The 23,646-nt window shown below is 42.2% G+C and overlaps 2 pseudogenes; both read left to right on the top strand.

The window, feature by feature from the left end:
• Window positions 1-8,355: 8,355 nt before the first annotated feature.
• LOC112066905 (zinc finger protein 133-like) lies at window positions 8,356-10,101 on the top strand (annotated as a pseudogene).
• Window positions 10,102-18,237: 8,136 nt separating this feature from the next.
• On the top strand, window positions 18,238-18,635 carry LOC102994176 (40S ribosomal protein S26-like; annotated as a pseudogene).
• Window positions 18,636-23,646: the final 5,011 nt, after the last annotated feature.

Raw genomic sequence — 23,646 nt, 5'->3', positions numbered from 1 at the left:
TTGGAAGTCCTAGCCACAGCTAACAGACAAGAAAAAGAAATGAAATGAATCCAAATTAGAAAGAAAGAAGTAAGATAGTCACTGTTTGCACATGACATGATACTATACATAGAAAATCCTAAAGATGCTACCAAAAAACTACTAGACTTCATCAATGAATTTGGTAAAGTTACAGGATACAAAATCAATATACAGAAATCTGTTGCATTTCTATACACTAACAATGAACTATCAGAAAGAGAAATTAAGAAAACAGTCCTATTTACAATTGCAACAAAAAGAATAAAATACTTAAGAATAAATCTAACTAAGGAGGTAAAAGACTTGTACTCAGAAAATTATAAGATACTGATGAAAGAAGTTGAGGACAACACAAACAGATGTAAAGATATAACATGCTCATGGGTTGGAATAATTAATAATGTTAAAATGACCATACCACGCAAGGTAGTCTACAGTTTCAATGCAATCCCTGTCAAAATACTTACGGCATTTTTCACAGAACTAGAACAAATAACCTTAAAATATATATGGAAACACAAAATACCCCAAATAGCCAAAACATCTTGAGAAAGAAAAAGCTGGAGGAATTACACGCCTTGATTTCAAACTACATTACAAAGCTACAATAACCAACACAGTATGGTAAGCACACACACACACACACACACACACACACACACACACACACACACACACAAAGACACATAGATCAATGCAACAGAATAGACAACCCAGAAATGAACCCACACTTATATGGGCAATTAATCTACAACAAAGGAGGCAAGAATATACAATGGGGAAAAAACAACCTCTTCAATAAATGATGTTGGGAAAACTAGATAGCTACACGCAAAAGAATCAAACTGGACTACTTTCTCACACCATGAACAAAAATAAGTTCAAAATGGATTAAAGACTTAAAGGTAAGATCTGAAACCATAAAACTTCTAGAAGAAAACATAGGCAGTATGCTCTTTGATATCAGTCTTATTCATATTTTTTGAATATGCATCCTCAGACAAGAGAAACAAAAGCAAAAATAAACAAAAGGGAGTACATCAAACTAAATAGCCTTTGCTGAGCAAAGGAAACTATCAACAAAAAAAAATTTCACCTACTGAATAGGAGAAGATATTTTCAAATGCTGTATTTGATAAGACGTTAATATCCAACATATACAAAGAACTCAAACAAGTCAACATCAAAAAACAAACAACCCAACTGAAAAATGAGCAGAGGATTTGAATAGACATTTTTCCAAATAATACATACAGATCACCAACAAGCACATGGAAAGATGTTCAACATCACTAATCATCAGAGAAATGCAAATCAAAAACACAATGAGATATCACCTCACACTTCTCAGAAAGGCTAATATCAAAAAGGCAACAAATAACAAGTGTTGGCAAGGGTGTGGAGAAAAGGGAACTCTCCTGCACTGTTTGTGGGGATATAAATTGGTGCAGCCACTATGGAAAACAGTATGGAGGTTCCTCAAAATATTAAAAAGAGAATTACCATATAGTCCAGCAATTCCACTCCTGAGTATCCAAAGAAAACAAAAACACTAATTTGAAAAGATATATGTACCCTTATGTTCATTGCAGTATTATTCACAATAACCAAGATGTGAAGGCAACTTAAGTGTCCATGAATAGATGAATGGATAATGAAGATGTGGTATACACACACACACACACACACACACACACACACACACACACACACACATAATGGAATATAACTCAACCATAAAAAAGAATGAAATCTGGGACTTCCCTGGCAGTCCAGTGGTTAAGACTCTGCATTTCCACTGCAGGGGGTACGGGTTCAGTCCCTGGTCAAGGAAATAAGATCCCACATGCTGTGTGGTATGGCAAAATAAATAAATAAATAAAAATGAAATCTTGCCATTTTCAAAAATATGGATGGGCCTAGAGGGTATTATGCTAAGTGAAATAAGTCAGACAGAGAAAGACAAATACTGTATTATTTCACTTACATGTGAAATTTTAAAAACAAAACAAATGAACAAACATTACAAAACCTAAACAGAGTCATGCATGCAGAGAACAAACAGGTGGTTGCTAGAGAGGGTGGGATGGACAATCAAAACTACAAACTTCCAGTTATAAGATAAATAAGTTCTAAGGATGTAATGTACAACATGATAAATATAATTAGTATACTGCTGTTTTTTATATATGAAAGTTGCTAAAAGAATAAATCCTAAGAGTTCTCATCACAAGAGAAAAATATTTTTTCTATTTCTTTAATTTTCTATCTATATGAGATTATGGATATTCACTAAACTTTTGGCAGTCATTTCATGAAGTGTGTAAGTCAAATCATTATGCGGTACACCTTAAATTTATACAATGATGTATGTCAATTATATATCAATAAAAGTGGAAGAAAAAGATACAGTAGAGGTTTTGGAGGACAAATGATGAATGGAGTTTGAGCTCAGGCCCTTCCACAGTGAGTCCCTCGAGGCTATCAAGCCACTCTGTGGTTACTTTGGCATCTGGCAGAATATTTATTTTGCTTCCCTGGATTAAAAGTTATTACGGTGGGGGGTGGGAGGGAGGAGTGAAGTGGAAACCCCTGAAACCACCTCTGGCCAAGATAGTATATCAGAAACAGTACTGCAACTGGAGTATTGCAGAAGTTCCCACCACCATCAAAGAATTATAAGGTGTGGGCGTAATAGTCCACATCTTATCCCTTTTCAAATCTCAGCCTTATGAAAACGTGGCTGATTGTGACAGACGATAGTTTATGACTAAATTTAACAAGGTTGTTGTCCCATTTGCAGCTGATATGGCAGACATGATATCCATCCAGGATTCGATCAACCCAGTTTGGACTGTAGCTAATGATTTGGCAAATGTATTCTTGATCCCCATCAGCAAGAAAGATGAAAAAAATAGTGTGCATTTACATGGTCAGGCAGCAGTACACAGGCACTGTATTTCCAAAGGGCTATATTAACTCTTCGCTAAAGTGTAGTGCACAAGGACCTTGTTCACCTTGACATTCTGCAGACCTTCTGAAGGTCTACTATCAAGATAGTAGACAACCATATATTTATGATTTATACACAGGGATTACAATGGACAAACTAACCTTAAAATATCATATAGCATATACACAAGTTTGTATGAGTTCAATTAACACCCACACTGGTCTAACCTCGTAAAATAAGAACTCCACCAATCATGAACTTAGATGTCACAGCAATGTCAAATTGCTGTAGAATTTTCTAAAAGCATACCTCTCAATTTCTGCATTTATCTCATTGCAGAGCAGTAACAAACAGTTCACAAACTGGCACCAGTCCACAAACCACACTGTCAGTTAGCAATACTATAGATGGCCTAGGGAAAAATGAGTGCAACAAAGAAGAAATTCCACGAAGATTAAGGATTCTGCCGTATATTGAAATTTTTAGGATGCTGGTGGTCTGGGGCAGGTTGAGACACTTTCTCTAAGATAAATGACAAGTTCTTGTATCTCATTCCTCCTACCATTTGCATTGGTGTAAGAACATGCCCTTGGGAATACTGTTTTGATCCATTATCAGGTGACTTTGAAGGCTTTCAAAAAGAACAGCCTCTGTAGCATATCCAGGCTGTGTGTGCAAGTTGTCATGTCACTTAGACCATATGAACAAGAGGCAGAGAAATGTATCCATAACATACAGCAGTATTTAGTGGAATCTTTTACAAGCACCAACTGGTGAGACCTCTGACATGCTATTTTAGTAGCCCTAGTAGAGACTGAACCCATATGAAATCAACAAATTGCATAACCAGAGCTGCCCATTAATAGTGTGGGTATTATCAGATCCACCAAGTTATAAGGTTGAGTGGGCATAACAGCAATCCATTATGCAATGCAAATGGCACATTTCAGATTGAGGCAGAGCAGATCCAGAAAATACAAGTCAATTATACTACGTGAGCCAGACTCCCATGTCTACTATATGTTTGCCGATTCCTCTGCCCCAATTCACGTTTATTACCTCATGGGGTAGAAGAATTCTTAAACGAACTAAGGGGAAAAAAAAGACCTCAGGCTGGTTTGTAAAGAGTGCAATATGATAGTACTAGCCAAAACTTGCTGCTGCATTAAAGCCCTACTCAAGAGTGACAAAAGGAAATTTTCTCAGTGGTAAATATTCCCAGAGGGCAGACAAGGAACATTATGCTTCATCATTTACTGTGGGTGAAGGAAAAGAAACCTGAGCTGTGTATATACATGATCTCTGGGTAGCAGATGGCTTGGTTGGAAGGAGCCTGGAAGGAAAAGAATTGGAAGATCAGAGACAAGGAGGTCTGGTGAAGAGTTACATAGACCTGTGGGCACATAGGTGGGCACAAAATATGCAGATCTTTGTATCTGCTCATGCTCAGCAGAGGTCATTCACTATAAAAGCAGCCCTCAACAACCAGGTAGAATTGTCCCGTGAAATCAGCCAACCCATCTCCCCAGCCAACAAGTGCTGATGCAACGATCTCATGAACAGAGTGACAGTGTGGCAAGGATGGAAACCACACGGGGCCCCAAAGCATAGGCTTCCTCTCGTCATGACTGATTTACCTATTTTCAGTGATGACTGCCTGACATGCCAGCAGCAGAGACCTACCCTGAACCCTTGATATGGCACAATTTCTGAAGGAGATCAGCCAGCCACTTGGAGACTTTCAATGACATCAGACTCCTTGCTCTCTGGAGGAGACATCCATTTGTCCTTACTGAAATTGATACTCTCAATATAAGTGTGCCCTCCTGCCTACAAAACCTCCACTGGCACTGCCATCCAAGGACTTATAGTATGCCTAACCTATCAACATGGTCTCCCATATAGCACTGCCTTGGATCAAAGCTCCTATTTTATGTCGAAGGAGGTACACCAATGGACACATGATCATGGGATACACTGGTTAAACCAAGTACCCCATCACCCAGAAACAGCCAGTCCAAGTAGTGACTAGTCTTTAATGCTCCAGATAAGATGCCAGTGAAGGGTCGAGATGAAGATACATTATATGTGTTGAAGTAATGACCTACATATGGTGCTGTACTCCAATAGCTAGAATTAATGGAAGTGGGAATCAAGGGGAAGAAATAGGAGTGGTCACTCTCAACATCACTTCCAGTGACTCAAATACAGAATTTGTCCTTCCTAACTTCACAAGATTACGCTAGCCAGGTTAGAGGTCCTTGTTCCCAGGGGCAGAATACTTTTGTCAGGGGTCACGGTAAGGGTTCCACTGAACTGAAAGTTGTGAATTTTGAGTTCCTCATGTCAATGAACTAAGAGGCAAAGAAACGTGTTAATTTAATGGCAGGGAAACCTACCCTGATTATCATAAGTTAGAGTTGCTGCCACACAATAAGGGCAGGGAAGAGTGTGTCTGGTACCCAAGCTGTTCACAGGTATGTCACTTGGTGCCCAGAGATAATACTTAGTATGCAATTATAGAAACAATAGCCCAACAAGGGCTACTAAGGGCTAAGATGCCTCATGGATGAACGGCTGGGTGCCCTTACCAAGACCAGTCACAATACTCAGGAAAACCAGAATGATTGGGAGGAGAGAAAGATGATGAATATCAATTACAACTTTGGGGCGAACTAAGCAACAGTAGTTTCCTTTATTAACCGCTTGCTTTGGGTCTTTTCAGAGATTGTGCCTAGCCTCTATTTTAAAGGGAACTCTGAAACTTACTGGACTCGTATCTCCACTCAGATAGTGAAGGCATCTTCTTTCATTAAAATGGGGAAGGTTCAGCATAAGCAAGGCATGGAACCAATAAACATCAAGCAGTAGCATGTGGTTCAGGCAGAATACGTGACGGGGTCATAGGGAGTGTGCTAAGACTTGTCTAAGGTCACGTGGAGAAGCAGAAGAGGAAGCCTCAAACCTAGGGCTTCTCATCTTAAATATCAAACTTTCCCCTGCATCTTGCTTTTTACTTTATTGAGTAAGAGCCACAGAGTGAGTCTCTGGTGATATCAAGATGTGCTCACTATGGTTGCTACCCTCAAGTACTAATTTAAATTTGTTTTTAAGCATATATTCTCAAGTAAAGAATAACACAAGGCAGCCAGAGCTCAGTGCCAAAGAAATTGTACAGTCAGACAGTACTACAAAGACTCCGGAGGAAAAAATACTTCCCCAAGAAGGGCCAGGTGGGCAGACCCCACCTGTTGATCTTAAATCCAGCTTTACCAATACCCACATAGAAGCAGAGGTTGGGGGAGGGCTTTTCTTGCCAATGCAATGACCTTTAATTTGGGACAGCCCTTGTGCTGAATATGAAGCTAGGTGGACATCTGTATGCCTTATGAATGCTCACATTCTCTGCATGTCAGACTCTTCCCCAGCCCCCCTACTACTTGCTCAGTCGACCTAGGTACAAAGCGGCCATGGTGGCATGGATGAAGGCTACTCATGGGATTGACAACATGCACTTTGTGTCACCAAGGCTGACTTGCTTTTCACTCTTGCTGAGTGCCCAGCTTGCCAAAAGCAGAAACCAACACTGAGCCTCCTGTGTGGCATCATTTCCCAGGGAGACCAGAGGCAGTTTAAATAATTGGACCCCTTCCACCATGGCGGGGACAAAGAGTTGTCCTCACCGGGATAGACACATATTCTGGGTTTGGATTTGCTGTCCTTGCTTGTAACACTTCTGCTAGCACCACCCTCCATGGGCTTATAAAATGCCTTATTCACCATCATGGTATTCCTCACAACATTGCTTCTAATCAAGGAATTCATTTCTCAGCAAAAGAAGTGTGGCAATGGGCTCAGGCCCGTGGAATTCATTCTTATTACATAGCTCATCAACCAGAAACAAATGGTCCCAAAGAATCTCGGAATGAGCTACTGGAGCCTTAGCTATGGTTCCAGTTGGGAGACAACCCTCTGAAAAAAATGGGGTCTGTCTTACAGAATGCAGTATGCACTTTGACTCAGTGACCAATATATGGTGCTACATAGAAATCTTCCATAATAGGAGGCAGAGATCTTAGAATCTCTGCTGTGGGAGTACCTCCTCTCACTCTGACACCTAAAAACTCTCAGAATTTTTGCTTCCTGTCACTACAACTTTGAGCTCTGCTAATTTGGAGGTCTTGGTTTCCAAGGGAGAAAATCTTCCACCAGGATAAATACCAATGGTTCAACTGAGTTAGAATTTGAGACTTCCCCCTGGCCATTCTGGGGTCCTGTGCCACTGAAGCAACAGGCAAAAAAGCGAGCATTACTCTACTAATTGGGATGATTAATACCAAAAGGGAATTTAATTGCAGAAAAGACTTTGTCTGGAGCCTAGGGGATTCTCAGGGACATCCCTCACTACTTTTGTGTCCAAGAGTAAACAGTAATGCAAAATCACAACAACCACAAATACACAGAATCTCTAAGGACTAGGACTCTTCAGGAATAAAGTTTTGGGTCACTCCCACACTCCACCAGGTAAAAAAACAATGACCAGATAGTATCCTGGATGAGGATGATGAAAACACAAAAATGTGAACAGGTAGTGTAAGAAGGAATATATATATTTAATATAATTTATTTATATGTAATTTATTTGTATAATTTACTTTGATATATATACTTTATGACCAGTTATACGGACAAGGACTATGGCAGTGCATATTTTCTTCCTGTGTATGTGTGTGTGTGTTATTTTACCTTCTGTCCTCCTTCCCTTGTTGTCACATACGTTGTTAGAAGTTAACTTTGCAATAAAGAAGAAAATACTCGGACGGCACGGAGAGAAGCTTCATCCGGGATTCGCCACGTGCTTTATCCACGTGGTTTTCAGAAAAAAAAACGGGGAATCCGGGCGCTACAGTGGCCATTCTCCGGTGGCTGGAGCATGTTACCCAGAAACTGCTCCCTCAGAAGCCGATGGGAGCGGCTGGCGGGCGGCGCTCTTGGGGTCACCGAGCATGCTGGGAGGTGTGGTCCCGGCGCGGCCCGAGGATTCTGGGTAGTGTAGTCCTGGCGTCCTGCTGGAGTGCCCCCCCCACCCCTCCCCCAGCTGGGGGCTCGAATGACCCCTTGTTCTTTGGTGGCGCTGGTGAGTGTGGCGCCAGCGGGACCCTCGCCGCAGCCGTGCCCTTCCCCGCGCGGAAAGCAGGTCCACTCCTGATGCCTTTAAGTAAGAGGAAACCCTACCCTGCCGGATCTTGAGAGTTTCCATTGACTCTCCTGAAACTTTCGGTTCTCGTTCTGACCCCTGTGGCTCCTGCCTGCCCAGAGAGGACTGCCTGGTGGGCCAGGGGAGGACTCCTGGGCTCCTGACAGCCCAGCCTCAGGCACACATGGCATTCAGAGATGTGGCTGTGGATTTCCCCCAGCAGGAGTGGATGCTGCTCAGCCCAGCTCAGAGATCCCTGTACTGGGAGGTGATGCTGGAGAATTACAGCAACCTGGTCTCACTGGGGATTCCATTTTCTAAACCAAAACTCATCACCCAGCTGGAGCAAGGGAAGGAAACCTGGAGAGAAGAGAGAAAATGCCCACCGGCCACTGGCCCAGCAGAACCAAAGCCAGAACTCCAGCTCAGTCCTTTCTGCCCTCCGGATTTCTCCAGTCAGAAATTCCGCATGCAGCATATGCTGTGTAGTCATCCTCCCTGAATCTCCTCGTGCTTGTGTGCAGAAGATCCTGCCCAGCAGCAAGCCTACGATGGAAGTTCCCGGAACGATAAAGCAGAAGGTCAGGAGAGAGAAGGTACCCAGCCTTTGGAAAGACAAAGAAAAGGACTTCAGGCACTTTCCCCAGGCCGCCACCCCAGAGGCTCTAGGGATGGCATCCAAGGCGTGGAGGTAGAGGCCAGCCAGCTCAGAGGGGGAACTCCGAGGAAACAGACAGACTGTTGAAGAGGACAGAAGTGTTAGGATTTGGACCAGTCAACTGTGGGGAGTGTGGACTGGGCTTCAGCAAGATGACAAACCTGCTCAGTCACCAGAGGATACACTCAGGGGAGAAGCCTTATGTGTGCAGGGTGTGTGAGAAGGGCTTTAGCCTAAGGAAAAGCCTTGCCAGACACCAGAAGGCACACTCAGGGGAGAAGCCTGTCGTATGCAGGGAGTGTGGGTGAGGCTTTAACCGCAAGTTGACGCTCATGATACACGAGAGGACACACTCGGGCGAGAAGCCTTACATGTGCAGCGAGTGCGGGCGGGGCTTCAGCCAGAAGTCAAACCTCATCATACACCAGCGGACACACTCCGGGGAGAAGCCCTACGTGTGCCAGGAGTGTGGGAAAGGCTTCAGCCAGAAGTCAGCTGTCGTCAGACACCAGAGGACACGGTTAGAGGAGAAGACTATGGTGTGCAGCGACTGTGGACTGGGCTTCAGCGACAGGTCGAACCTCATCTCACACCAGAGGACACACTCCAAGGAGAAGCGTTATGTGTGTGGCGTGTGTAGGCACAGCTTCAGCCAGAGTTCAACCCTCATCTCACACAGGCAGACACACACTGGGGAGAAACCTTACGTGTGTGGGCTGTGTGGGTGAGGCTTTAGACCCAAGTCACACCTCACAGACACCAGAACATACACTCGGGGGGATAAGCCCATTGTGTGTAAGGCCTGCAGGCGAGGTTTCAACCAGCAGTCCAATCTCATCAGACACCAGAGGACACACTCAGGGGAAAAGCCGTACGTGTGCAGGGAGTGTGGGCGAGGCTTCAGTCTCCAGGCAGGTCTCATCTGGCACAGGCAGAAAGACTCAAGGGAAGAGCCTTACCCGTGCAGGCAGTGTGGACTCGGCTTTAGCAGTAAGTCAGCTTTAATCACGCACAAATGGGTACACTCAGAAAAGCAGCCCTGTTTATGCAGAGAGCATTGCCAAGGCTTTCCCCAAAAGTCACACCTCATCTTACATCAGATGACACACCAGGGCAAGAAGCCTTATGTGTGCAAGACGTGTGGACAGGGCTTTAGCCAGAAGTCTCACCTCAGCAGACACAGAAGGATGAAGTCTGCCCACCACAAACCGACTTCAGTCTGACCCTGAGGCCTACTGGGGACAATCTTCTGACCCCTTACACTCTCTTTGAAAGTGAAGAGGTGGCAAAGACTGAATAATCAAACATCTTATACTTTCATGAAATGCATTCCGTAAGTGGTCAAAGGGCATTTGACTTCATTTACTTCTTCCATGCTAAGTCTTCATGTTTTGTGGACTTTTGTTCTAATAAACTGAATCTTTACAAAAAAAAAAAAAAAAAAAAGAAAAAAGAAAATACTCAGATGATGAAGCTCTCTTTTGAAGAGAGTAGTCAACACAACCTGGTAATGGACAGGTGACTGTCCCCCAGAGATGGATACAATGACTATTGAAAGTTTGCCTCTCCTCATCTTGAGAAGAGGTTGGGAATGTCTTTGTACAAAAGATGGTTGCATCTTGTTAGGTGAAAGAACAATTCATTTTATGGTTGTGGGAAGTTCAAATCTGTGTAGAAAGGAGTGTATAGATGCTGAGGACCCAAAGGAATACCCTGGAACAGCCCAATTGTCTTTCTAATTTGAACCCTTCCTTCCAAACTCCACTTTGTGATACTAGGACTTCTGCTGTGCACTGGCTCCCTGCCCAACTCTGTCCATTGGAGCCACTGGAGGAAGACTGCAGGGCTGCAGGAGGAACAGAGAAACTTGGCCCTTCCTGTTGGTGCCCTGTTTGCTTCATGCTCCGGTCAGACTTGTCTATCCGGTCATGGCAATTTGTTTCAAGGCAGCAGTTGAATAGTTTGAAGTTTCTCCAATACAGGTCCCCCCCCTCACCCTTAGAAGGATTGAGTCCCAACCCCATGAGCCCTTCCTTCAAACTCAGCAATACCAGTCCCAGCCAAGCAGTTTCTTTTCCTTAGAAGTTTGACTTTCAGCTCTGTGGGTCCTCTCTTTCAAGATTCTAGGTTTTAATAACTCCAACCTCTTCTCTTTGTTGCCCCAGTTCTAGGGGTGGTGGCTGCTTCCTGCGGTTGCTACTTCCATGACACTCTAGCGTTCTCTTTTCAGTTAGTGAGCAATTCTTCTGAGCTACTTACTGTCCTTTACATTAATTCTCTATGTTTACAATTTTCAAAATACCTGGTATGGCTTTTGTCTCCTGATTAGACCCTGACTAATACACCTTTCAAGGGGGATCTCTACAATGACATGGCAGACAAAGATGGAAGCCCCTCCTTCGAATCTGGCCACCACCACACTGTGCTCCAGCAATATCAGAACTGCCTGTAGCTCCCATCCATCATGTGGTTTCTGCTTCTGGGTTATCTACCTATTTTGGAATCATGACAAGACTGTCTCTTTGGACCAAAGACTAAAATGCAGATGTGTACATAACACAAAGTGATAAGTGCCCTAAGAGATAAAGCAGTGTGGGACTATAAAAGACTGAGATATTCCAATTAGCAGTAGGTGGGGAGGGAACCAGGAAAAGCTTCATGAAAAATATGGCATTGGATCTGGATTTGGAAACTTAGGTAGAATTTGTACAGGTAGGGGAGAACGAAGGAAGAGAATGATGGGCAGGAAGCATGGCATGAGGAAAGGCCCAGAAATGGAAAATCGTGGGTTGTGGGTGGAGAAGAGTAAATCAGATTATTTGGATGGAGCATTAGGTGAGTCTTCAGTGGGATATTCACCCCTCCATCTCCATCCCCCACAATCATTCCCCTAGCTCACCCCTGCTGGAGCTCAGCTACCCCTTTAGCTCATCCATCTCTTGCTACTTCCATCTCCCCATCCCTGGCCCCAGGGAACCCTCAGTCAGAATGGAGGGATTTATGAGCGGTAACACTCCCTTCTCAGATCAATGGCTGAAGATCAATAGCTATAATGCAGAAAAATAATCCATATTCATTAGAATTGAATTGAGCAAATGATATTATAAAAACTCCCTTGGAAATCTATGGAAGGGAATTAAAGAGAAAGTTATTCTAATGTCACTACTGTCTGCCAACAGGTTTAAGAAATCAGGCAACTGAAGCTCCTGTTAATATTCAAAGGAAGCTTCAAAGGTCATTTAGGGTCATAGCTATATTGGCCGCTTGGATGTAGAGGGTAAGGAGATGGAAGAGATGTTTTCCTCCCTGATCTTCCTTGGAGATCTAAGAAACAAATGAACTCGTGGGTCGCCTCCAATCCTAGAATCCTGTAACTCCTATATTCCTCCCTGATGTCATGAGGAGTCACAGATGAGCTTCAGGAATGTCAAGTGCAATCATTAACTTAGAAAACAGCCTTGACTCCTAAAGACCAGACTCCCTAGGAGGTCCCCTCTCCTGTCCCATGGAGCCTCTGGTCATTCTCGGAGCCAGACCCCCCCAGTCTCTATTCACCATACATCTCACAAAATAAGAATAGATACAGATTCACAAGTCTTAGTCTAACACAGCTGTGAAAAGTGGAGAAAGGTCAAAGGGAAAGTACAAACCTGGCCTGGTGAACGTTTGCAGAGCTCAGGCAGAAGGGCTGGATTCCAGTTTTGACTTCACCTCTTAGCAGCTGTGGGAAAATGACAGAATTCTTTGAGTCTCAGTTTCTCTGTCCGCAGAATAAGGACAATAATATAATAATTCCTCCCTCAGCAGGATTACTACGAAGATTAACACAATGCATGGTGAAAGTGCTTTTCGCACTGCGAAATGCTATTCAAAAACTTTTATTGTCCTAAAAGCTTAGAGATGTTTTTCTGAAGCAGGTATCTTGTTAATGGAATCTGTCTATGGTTCCATGAGGTTCATAAATGCCCTGAAATTGTATGCCAAATTGTCTATGTATGTATGTATGTATGTGCATTTTGAGGGGGAAGAGGACCATGGCTTTTAAGAGATTCTCTAAGAAGTTTGTGACCAGCAGCTATTATGAATTAAGAACCCCTGATAGTAGGAGAACTGACAGAAGTGCCGCTTCTCTGTGCAGATGGGACCAGAGCCTTTTATGCCTCACAGCAAGAGAGACCTTATCTTAGCAGGAGTCACTGCAAGATGAAACATCAAAGCCATTGAGGAAAGTTGTAGAATCTTGGTGGTCAGCCAGCCAATGGCCTGGGTGCTGACTTGCCCTGAAGCAGGTGGAATGGTATTAACAGCTCCTTAACAGTTCTTCAAACCTCCATGGTGCCGAACCCCAGGGGGCTCTGTTCAGCTGTATGTGACTGGAGCCCTTTGGAGGTGATCCCTGGAGTTTGGCAGAGAAGGGGGCTTGCCTCCATCTTACTTCCCTCTGCGCTCTTTCCAATCTCAATCCTCACAGCAAAAGGAATCACAAATGCTATGGTAGCCTCTTGCTCTCCTTTGCCCTTCCTGAAACCCCTGTTGCTTCCTTCTCCCCCGGGGCATGCTGGGAGATTCCTTGCTGTGGGGGAGGGAGGGGAGCATCTAGATTGCATCTCACTTTATAGTATCTTGTGTTTGGAACCCAGACTCAGGTACAGGATGGTCCCACACTCCCTTCTTCTAACCCAGGCTGTCTAAAATCTCCCCCAGAGTCCCTGGAATCCTCCAGGGGAAAAATTAATCAGGGCCCCAGCTCACTGAAGGCACGACTGGCCAACTGTTAGGTTTTTGTTTTTATTGTTCACATAATTTTATTCCCCACTGATGGCACTTGAAAATCCTGGAGGCCCCTTACTGATATCTTTTCCAGTGTTTATAAGATGGGAGCATAGAGGATGACCCACATTGGAAGGAAATAAAGAGGTTATCTTGTCCTTGCCCATAGCTTCCTTCCCTGAAAGGGCCCCAGGGTAGATACCTCACAAGCTCCCCTCCTCAGGAGACCAGGAACTTCTCCTGGTGTCTCATCTGACTCCTTTGGATGGTGCCATGTGAAGTAAAGCAAGTGACCCCACATCTAGACTCAGTCTCTTCCGCTCCAACTTTCTGCAAGTCTCAGGGCCCCATAAACTACTTTGGGTCTCTTTTCTTCCTCTGAGTTTTATTTATTTTTTCTGGGAAACTTCCAAGCATTTGGGGGAGGTAGTGTGGACAGAAATGACCACAGTGCTACAGGGAATGTTTAAAGAGTCCAACAACCATCCAACATGACTTATTGAGCATCTGTCACGTTACAAGAATGATGCAAGTCACACAGAGAGATGGACTCTGGCTGGCTGAGCCCCTCCAGGAAGCCAGCTTCCAAGGACAGGGCAACCACCCTGCAAGTCAGGTCCACAACGTTTGCCTATCTTTATGGAGTTTATCCCAGTCTGTCTAATGGGTATCATGGTGATTTGGGTAAAAGACCTACTCCCTTACTGGACCACAGATGCCTTAAGGGCAAGAGGGGTCTAGACATGTTCTGCATTTGTTTGTTGAATTAAATTAAATCAAAACAGAGTTCATGCCCTGTTTTTTATTATCTCTTTAGGTGGTAGAGAGCAAAGGTAAATAGGAGTAGAACAGCGAACACACACAATGCTCCTGAAGAATTCTCCTCTATTAAACGCACACACACACGCTCATATACACACATGCACATATGTGCATATTCATGCACGCACACACATCACATTCAGAGGAGACTCTTGGCTCCCTGCCGCTTGCTTGAAAACCCAGGCTTCAAGAGACAATTAAATATTTATATCTTTACATCTCAGTATCTTCTTTTCAAATCCAAAGAGCTCCAACAGGAGCCATCACTGGCACTTATTTAACTCCTTAAAAACATCCACGAGGGGTTTTATCCTTTTACAATTAAGTTGTTAAGAGCAGAGAAGATGCAACAGGCTTGAGGGTGGGAATGAGCTTACTCCCCAGAAACAAGGCCGTGGGAGCCCCAACTCACTGTCTTAGACTCAGTCTGGGATCCAGCGCTCCTGGATCTGGGGCCCAGCCGCCCAGCCCATACCCTCACCCATTGTCTGCAAAGGACAAAGGGATGCTCTCTTGCCAGCTTTCCCCAACAGGCCCTTGAGTGCCCTACAATCAGGGCTTGGCAGATTATGCAAATTGCCTGTGCATAATAATGTCCTCACTAAATAGATTAACCCAGCGCAGGGTACCGGACAGGAGCTAGCAGGTGTTGGCTGCCAGACCCTTAGCTCTCTGCCCCAGCCCCAAGCATGGTGACAGTGCTTCTAGACCTGGCTGCTGATGGCCTTCTCACTACACTACCTTCCCCACCTGCCACCGGGCCTCTATCAAGAGCACACTCTTACAACTCTTCTCCCTCAGTCTGTCTCTGATGGCCTACCCCGTGGGATCTCCAATGTCAGGGCTGAGAGGAAAGGGAACAAAGCCCTTTCCCAGGAGTTGCTTGAGCTAAGGGTAGGTAAAGGAGCTTTCAAATGGGCAGAATCTTACCACCTTGAGTCACTGACATATGCATTTATGTCTCATTCTCCATCTGTGGGCAGGACTTGTGTCCCTGAACTCTCCATAAAACCCATTCTAGGGCCTGCAACACAATAAGTACTCACCAAATGAATGTTTCCTGGATAGAACTGAATTCCAAAATCACAGGGCCGGGAAAACATCTTCAAAATGATTCAAGCAGTCAACAGACATATTCTGATTATGACTCATCTGCCAGGCACTGTGTGAACACTGGCATAGGGATTTTAGCCTTGCTGCTATGAGTTCCTTGAAATTATAAGCAAATTATATGTTCATACGTTTTTCTGTAGGGAGAGGGCCCATGGCTTTCACCAGCTTCTTCGTGGGGTCCTGACCCCTCCCTAAAAAAATGTTAACCACTGCCTGTCCGCAGGAAGGACAGACATGAAAACCAACAATCACAGCAGTGTGATAAGCCTGGGACCAAGATGAGCACAAGATGGTATGAGGGCATAGAAGAGGGTCCAACCTGCAGAGGACAGAGCCCTGAAATCAGCATCACTCCCTTCTAAGGTAGATATTACAAGTCCCATATCACTAGTTGGGAAAATGAGGCTCAGAGAGTTTAGGCTACCTGACCAAAGTCACACATCAGTAGAACCAAAAGTAAATCGAAGCTCAGTGTTGAGCTTGCTCCCTGCAGCTGCCTTGGCATTTGAGATCCCAGCTTCGAGACCCCTCCTGCTCTCCCAGTGTTCAGGGGGCAGAGGAAAGGAACCCCTGCAATGACTGTCTGAATTCTGATCAGCCATGGAGCAGGCTTGGCGGCTAGGCCTCTGGGTCCCCGGTGTGCACATCTTTGCATGCTTCAGCAGACTTTGTGGAGTCTATTTACCACATCTAAGACCAATTTCCTTCCCTTCGGTTGCTTTGAAGATAATTTAAGGTACTTGCATTGTCTGCCTGGGAATGTAAAAAGCTAGCTAATGCCGAAATCGATGCTTCCTGCTTAATGCTGTGCCTCCGCCCACCTGCCCTGCGCAGCGGCTGGCTCACACAGCCTTCAATGAGGGCTTCAGCAGATCTTCCCGGCTGGCTACTTTGTTAATCAGAAAGGGGCTGGGGGCTGGGGGCGGGGGGGTGCCTCAGGATAATGGCAAGCAGATTGAGTTGTTAAGCCCGAATGAAATATTTAGTAGCACCACTGGCAGGGTTCGGCTGGTCGGGAACAGTACTTCAGCCCTGCTTGGGATGGGGGTGGGGGAGGATGCCCAACATGGGCTCCCCAAGCTAGGGGTGCAGATTAGCCTGTTCCAGCCCGCAGTGAGGGAGCAGAGAGCAGCACCGGATCAGGCTGAGAAAATGCTGCAGAGAGGAGGGAGGAGAAGACCAGCCCGGACATGACCTCCCAGCTGGCTCTGTTCCCAGGGCAGGCTGGGACCACTTAGGAGGGCAGGTTGCTCTGCCAAACCTGCACCTGCAGCCCCCAGAGGGCATGAAATAGGGGTGCTCATCACCAAGGAGAGAGCTCCCATTGTCTGCTTATCTCCACACCTCTTCTAGGCGCCAATGCTCTGCACTGGAGCTCAGCTCTTCGTAGAAAGTTTAACCGGGACTTACAGGGCTAGCTGAAGGGTGGGGTTGGAGAGGTAAGAATAGAAAAGATGGCATTTTCCATGTTCTTCCTTCCTAAACTACTCTGGGAACAGAGTACTCTAGTCCTATGTACTTTGTATTATACTATCCTGACTTCCTCACTGCTAAAATTATGGAATCTCAACCTTAGATGGGACTTGGCAGATCACATGTTCATTCAACATTTATTGAGCTCCTTGCCTACTATGACCAAGTATAGTATATACCATGCCATTCACCCATCCCACATTCAATATTTTAATCCCCTTTATAGCACCCCATCCCAAATTGACCAATACTAGAATGACTTCATGGATGGGGAATGAGTTATTTCCTACTGATCCTCATTCCAGCAATCTTTATTAGGAATAATTCCCTTTATTCGAACCAAAATCTGTGCCCCTTCAGCTTTTATTTATACCCTTGGCCCTTGTTCCCCTGACCCATTCCCTACTCCCCCATCCTCCCCAACATTGCCAAAGCCACAGTAGCATCCTTCAGATATCTGAAAACATCTCCAGGCTTCTTCCAACTCAGCAGTATGACCAAAATCTAATTATAATCTGAGGAACCAGGTGGACTGTGGCAGTGCTAAATCTTTTGGATGTCAAATAACTTAATCTTTTCATAGCTTTTCTCCCTCACGTTTATTTGATTCCTTTTCTACTTAATCTCCAGGTCTACCACAAAGTGACAGTCACAAAACTCCTTCATAAAAGCAGGTTACAAAATTTCTGCTCTTGTCTGGGGTAGACTGGCTTGTATCAAACAAATTCTCCTGCTAGTAAAAACTTTAAAAATCAAAATCAAAAACAACTCTTTAAAAATCAACAGAGAGCTGCCAAGGCATCCAGGACTTATGAGCCAAAATTTAAAAAAGAAGGGAAATGAACTGAGAGGCACCGTACGTTCATGATTGCTTTTCCCTGATTCATATTTAGTAGCTCAGAGGCTGAAAGGACAAGCAGAGACTAAGAAGATGAACATAAAGTAGTAGCTAAGACACAGTGAAGCCAAGCAGAGCTTTTGACAGTCTCATGAGGCTGAGGAGACATATACTGGAGCTCAGAGCTACCAACCAAGGCATTTAGGATATAAAGGTTGAGATCCTGGAGACAAGAGAAGACCAAAGAAGTGAGTCTAATATTTAATGGCACTTTCCCTCAAGCCATGTGTGATCCATAAGCAGCAACCCAGGGGATGAAAAACCTAACTAAAAACTGGCTACAAGGCTGGGAAATTTTAAAAGGCTGTTAGGTCTGGGTCCTTCCTGCCAAGATGCCAGAAGGGCTGGGTGTGTTGTGCCCCCTTCCTAAGAGGATCTTCATCCTGGTGTAGACCAAGAAAAGAAGCAATAATGGTCATGCCAAAAAGCCTATGGCCACATGTAGCCTATATGCTGCACTAACTGCACCCAGCATGTGCCCAAGGACAAGGCCATTAAGAAGTTCATCATTCAAAATGTAGTACAGGCCACAGTCATCATGGACATTTCCAGAGCGAGTGTCTTTGGCACACTTGTGCTTTCTCTATGTGAAACTACATTACTGCATGAGTCATGCCATTCACAGCAAGGTAGTCAGGAATCATTCTCACAAAGCCCAGAAAATCCACACACCTTCACCTAATTTAGACCTAATTGTGCCACCCCGTGACCTCTGCCAAAGCCCATGTAAGGAGCTGGGTCCTTAAGGACTGAAGAAAAACTGTCCTCTGGAAAAAAAACCGACTGGAAGTTATGCTTTTCAAAAAGAGACTTTAATAGTCTCACAGTCCTAGGAAGACAAAAATGAAAGGCCACAACCAAGGAGGAGAAGACCTGGTACACATTCCAGGATTTCATCTGGGATTCATGAAGTGCTAAACCGAAAGAATAAATGTGAAGAGGGACTATACCAACCTTCACAGAGACTGGAACCCAGCTTCAAATACAGGTGCTCCTCCTCTACTATAGTTGACTAAGCAAATCTTAACTGGAAGAAGATATCATCTAGAGATTACAAATTTCATAAAAATGCCTGGCATTCAATAAAAACTGACTAGGCATGCAAGGACACAGAATGAAATAACTAAGAATGAAAATAAAGGTCAGATCATAGCTTCACAGATGAACCAAATATTAGTATTTTCAGACACAGACTTTAATGTCACTATGATGAATATCTTCAAGAAAATAGATCAAAATGGTAAATTTCAGTAAAAAAGAAAAAAACCACTCTGGAATCTTTAGAAAGAACCAAAATTCAAGAACTAAAAATACATAACACCTAAAATCAATAATTTGGGTTTAATAAGAGATTAGACACTGCTGAAGGAAAGAATAGGTTGGAATGGCTGGTTGGAAGACAATAACCAGACTGATAAAAAGAGAAAATATTTTTAAAAGATGGAAATGCAGAAAAGAATATAAGACATATGGGACATGGTGAAAAGATCTAACATGTGAAACTGGAGTACCAGAAAAAAAAAAGAGAGAAAAAATTTAGCATAAACAATATTTGAAAAATAGTGACTGAATTTTCTGAAATTCACATTCTTCTAAACTGAAGAAAGACATTAAGCCACAGATTTTCAGCGGGATAAATGTGTAGGCATATCATGGCAAAATTATTGAAAACCCAACACCAAGAGAAACATTTAAAGCAACCAGAGAAAAAAACCCACATTACTTTCAAATGAGTAACAATAAAACATAGATAACTTAATAGAAATGATAAAAGTAGTAAAAATAATTATTTCAGTTTATTGTAATAAACCAAAGATGCATATTATAATATCAGGAGTAGCCAATAAAAAAAAATAGCAAAAGACTATACAACTAACACGATAATAGAAATAACAAAACATACTGAATTAACTCAAAGAAGAAAATAAAGGAGGACAAAATAAAGCATTACAAATAAGAAAATATACACTATAATGTGTTTAAGCCCAAATATATCAGTAATTACATAAGAAGATAAATATACTAAATTCTTCTATTGAAAACAAAATTTGTCAGACAAGTTTTTAATTTGTCAGATAAGTTTTTAATACCAATTATTTATTTATATTATTCAGAAGACAAATATCAGGTTTCTAGATTGGGGCTGATTATTACTACTTACAGTAATAACTGCATTGGTTCCCCATGCCCAATTTTCCCCCTTAAGGGTGGTGTAATGAGAACCAGATGGTTAGGACTGTACATGCAAAGGGTACACAGAGGAGAGGAATTCAAAAATTATGAATCTGAGAGTTTATATAGGAACAGCCATAAGGCTCCCCTACCGCCTTCATCCTGAGAGAGGGAGAGGATCCTTTCTAACGCAAACTATTTTCTCAGGGAAGAGAAATGACAAAGTCTCTACTCTGGAATTCAAATACTTGGCTCTGGGGTTGATATATTTACTTATCCTTTGAATGGGAGCAGATGGCTCCATTATAAAGAATAAAAGCAGCTCCAGGTTTATCACCCTTAGAATGTGAGGAGCAAATGTGTCTGGGGGAAAGAGACATTCTTTCTTTGCTTAGAAAGACTTAGAAAACGTTAACCAGGCAGAAACATGAAAATATTCGTATTGCTTTCCAACAACTATGATGAAGAAAAACAACTATATGCTGCTTATAAGCAATGCATCTTAAATATAAGACCAAAGAAAGGGTAAAAGAATAGAAAAAGATATACCATGCTAACACTAAACAAAGGAAAGCTAGCATGGCTATATTTATATCAGACAAAGTAGACTTTTAAGGCAAGAAGAATTACCAGAGATAAAGAAAGACATTTCCTCATGGCAAAAAGATCAATCTACCAAGAAGACATAAAAATTCTTAATATGTATGTACCTCATAACATGACTTCAAAATGTAAAAAGCAAAATTTGGAGCAAGGAGAAATAAAGAATTTCTTATGTTTCTCTCAATAACAAGCAGAATGAGTACACAAAAATATAAAGGACACAGATTTGAAATACACACTTAATAAACCTAAACTAATTTAAACTGTATTAAACTAATTAAAAATACACAAAAACAATACACTCAGTATCCTTTTGGAGTAACAGGTAACAGATATACCTTCACACCTAAAATAACCAAAAAAATTGAGCAAAATTTATAAAACAATGATTCTTAAGGCTTTGGCCATCAGGCTACAAAGAAGAATGATCCTTGAGAGATGGGAAGTAAGGGAGGTGAGTGAGCCCTGTTATTGCCCCAACTTACTGCCTGCAGAAAGTTTTCAGGCTGTGGTACATGGAGGAGAAACCCAAGTGGAACTCAGTGGTCTCCTTGAATTGAGGAAATAAATTCAAGAGTCTGGGGAGTCCAAGGTGACCAGAGTTAACTCATACCACAGCTCAATAATTCTCTCTTATTATTTTTCAGTCTTTATTTTTATGTTTCTTTCTGAATACTTTCCACTGCTTTGTCTTCAAATGTACTAATTTTTTCCTGTACAATGTCAAAATTACCATTATCCCATTTAGTATCTTTTTCATCTGAAACATGGCAGTTTTTTCATCTTTAGAAATTCATATTGGGTCTTTTTCTTTCTTTTATGTCTCTACTTATGCACAGTATAGCTAAATTTTCCTCTAGCTTTTTGAGCCTATGGAATACAATTATAATAACTGTTTTCATGCCCTTGTCTACTAACTCTACCATTTGGATCATTTTTGATTGGTTGAAAATTCTCCTATTATAGATATACTTTTCCTGCTTCTTCACAGATCTGATGATTTTTTATTGGATGCCAAGCATTATAATTTTATCCCACTGTGTGCTGAAATATTTGTATTCCTATAAATATTCCTTAGCTTTGTCCTGGGATACAGTCAAGTTATTTGGAAGCAGATTGACCTTTCTGAAGTTTGGCTTTAGGCTTCATTACATAGGACCAGAGAAACATTTAATCTAGGTTTAATTTTCACCACTACTGAGGCAAAATCCTTCTAGTTTCTGTCCCTGAGGCTCCATGAATTATGGTTTCCATTCTGGATAGTAGGAATGGGTACTATTCTCAATCCTATGTGAATGCCAGAGATTGATTGTTCCATAGAATTTTTTCAGGTGTTTCTTTCCCTGGCCCCAGGTAGTTTCCTCAAATGAGTTTTCTCTCTCCCTCTCTCTCTCTCTCTCCCTCTCTCTCTCTCTCCCCTCTCTCCTTCCTCTTCTAAAGTTAGATTACAATAAGTTTAAAATATATACTATAAGCCCTTAAGATACCACTGAAATGGCAAAGCAAATAGTTACAGCTAAACCCAACACAAGTGATAAAATGGGATTGTAACAAGGACTCAGTTAATACAAATAATAGCAGACATCTTAGGCAAATCTAATACAACAATATATAAAAAGATAATATATCATGACCAGGAATGCAAAATTGATCTAACATTTTAAAATCAATGTTATTCGTTGAATAAACAGACCAAAAAAGACAAACCATATAATCATCTCAATAGATGCAGAAAAGCATTTGACAAAATTCAATGTCATTCCTTATAAAAACTCTCAGAAAACTAAGAATTAAAGAGAACTTCCTCAACCTGGTAAAGATCATCTACAAAAACCTGCAGATATCACACTTAAAGAAAACTTCAGGTACAGATGATTTCTCCAGTGAATTTTATCATACATTTAAGAAATAAATCTACAATTTTTTCCAGAGAATAGAAAAACTTTACAACTCCCAACTTATATTATGAGACCAGTATAATCTTGATACTGAAACCTGATAATAACATTACAATAAGAAAAACTTCAGTTCAATCTTTCTCATGAACGTAAATTCAAAAATTTTAAACAAATTCTCAGCAAATGGGATCCAATGATATATAAAAAGAACACTATATCACAATCAACCTGGGCTTATTCCAGGAAAGTAAAGTTTGTTTACTATTTGAAAAGCAATCAATGCAATTGATAGTAATGAACCAAATAACAGAATAAAGGAGAAAAAAATTACATGATCTCCTCAATAGATGTAGCAAAGTCATTTAATAAAATTCAACACTCATTCATTTTTAAAATTAGAAAAAGAAAGCTTAACACATTAGCCTCAGAAGGAAACTTCCTTAATTTTATAAAGGATTAAGGATAACTATAAAAAACTTGGAACAAACACCATTATTAATGATAAATATTGAAAGACTTACCCCTGATATAAGGAATGAGACAATGATGTCCACTGTCACCCTCCTATACAACATTATATCATAGGTCCTACAAAATGCAATAAGGAAAAGGAAAAAAAGTATATAATGTTTGAAAATAAAGTCATTTTGCAAGGGATGTGATTGTGTATTTGAAAATCCAAAAGAATATGCTGATAAACTGATAGAGTTAAAAAATTAATTTAGCCAAGTCAAGCAAGGTTACAGTTCAACATGCAAAAATTAATTGAATTTTTATATACAACCAAACTATTAGGATTTTTTTTTTTCCTTTTTTCTTTTTTTTTTTTTGTGGTACGCGGGCCTCTCACTGTTGTGGCCTCTCCTGTTGCGGAGCACAGGCTCCGGACGCACAGGCTCAGTGGCCATGGCTCATGGGCCCAGCCTCTCTGCAGCATGTGGGATCTTCCCGGACTGGGACACAAACCCGAGTCCCCTGCATCGGCAGGTGGATTGTCAACCACTGCGCCACCAGGAAAGCCCTTAGGAAATATTTTTTAAAGATAGCATTTTCAAAATAATATTTTCA

The sequence above is a fragment of the Physeter macrocephalus genome, chromosome 16 (assembly GCF_002837175.3).
Source record: "Physeter macrocephalus isolate SW-GA chromosome 16, ASM283717v5, whole genome shotgun sequence".
In the NCBI taxonomy this organism is placed as follows: domain Eukaryota; kingdom Metazoa; phylum Chordata; class Mammalia; order Artiodactyla; family Physeteridae; genus Physeter; species Physeter macrocephalus.
Note: the sequence above shows the minus strand (reverse complement) of the source record. Positions and strands in the feature narration are given on the sequence as shown.